Raw genomic sequence first — 1,144 nt, 5'->3', positions numbered from 1 at the left:
GAAACAGAGGAACATAGGGCCTCAGGGTGAGGCTTTATGTTAATCTGTCTAGCAGTTGTGCTGTGTTTAGTGTGTGTTGTAGCTGTAGGTGCCAGAGGCTTCAATTTCCTCGAATGTCCCTGTGTTTGTTCATGTTGATTTTTGCTTCCCTAGGTACTCCTCCTCAGAGGGAGTCCACATCCATCTCACTGAGGTAGTGGGGAAGAAGTGGCATTTTATAATCTTATGATTAAATCTCAGTCTTCTCATGAGAATGTTTCCCTGGACTATGACCTTCACAAGCTCCCCCTCTCCCCAAGACAAAAAAAGCTTAGAGGGGGGGCTGGAGTGGGGAAAATGTCCTTCCTCCTGTTGGGCTAAGGCTCTGATAGACTTTCCTCAAAGAGTGGGCTTCTGTTATGGAGAACAATCTGGGCACACTGCACAACTGTTACTCCTCTCTGCTCCTTGCCAGAGCCAGGAGGGGATCTTTCTTGTCTCCATGAGAACCCAGTGGAGTTTTTCTTTTTTTTCCTCCCCTGAAGGTGTGTGGCTTCCTGGAGGTACTGCAACACCAGCTTCATGTGTGGAGTGGATGGAGCAAGCTCCTCCTGTTCCATCTTCCTGCTCCAAAAATCTATGTAGAACATTGTCCTCAGGTAGAGGAGATATCAGATATTGAACTGATAAGAACAGATACTACACTTGATCTTAGCCAAAAGGCTGAGAAATGATTTCTCGTAGAGTTTTTGGAGGTAAAATCCATGAAATTGTCCCTAAAACTGCAGTTCCTAGGAGCTTCTCACTCTCATGCTAGTTCACACTCATCCTCCAGCAATTTCCAAAATTGCCATTAAGTGTTCCTAACAGTTTTCGGCCCCAGTGACTTCTGCTCCAAGTAAGCTGATCTCAGCTGTGGCTCTCTAAATGTACCTGTCTCTCCAAATTTCAGGATGGTTGTTTGCCCTGCAACCACATTACTCTGATGAGTCAGGAAAAGTCACTGATTTTCAGTTTGTATAGCTTCTTTTGTTTGTTTTGAGTGCTGTCTTCCAATCTCTTTACATATTAGAGCTGAAACCAGAAGTCCACATATTATTTTTAAAAGAATTCTAATATACAGTCAGAGTTGAGAACCATCATGGAAAAGAGAAGAGGCTTTGGA

The 1,144-nt window shown here is 44.0% G+C and overlaps 1 non-coding gene across 1 annotated transcript; it reads right to left on the bottom strand.

Annotated features, from left to right (window-relative positions):
* Positions 1–519: 519 nt before the first annotated feature.
* Positions 520–714, bottom strand: LOC119528401. Its single transcript, XR_005215700.1, has one exon. It is a non-coding gene; the product is annotated as a U2 spliceosomal RNA (small nuclear RNA).
* Between the last annotated feature and the right edge of the window lie 430 nt (positions 715–1,144).

Source organism: Choloepus didactylus, chromosome 2 (genome assembly GCF_015220235.1).
Source record: "Choloepus didactylus isolate mChoDid1 chromosome 2, mChoDid1.pri, whole genome shotgun sequence".
Lineage (NCBI taxonomy): Eukaryota > Metazoa > Chordata > Mammalia > Pilosa > Megalonychidae > Choloepus > Choloepus didactylus.
Note: the sequence above shows the minus strand (reverse complement) of the source record. Positions and strands in the feature narration are given on the sequence as shown.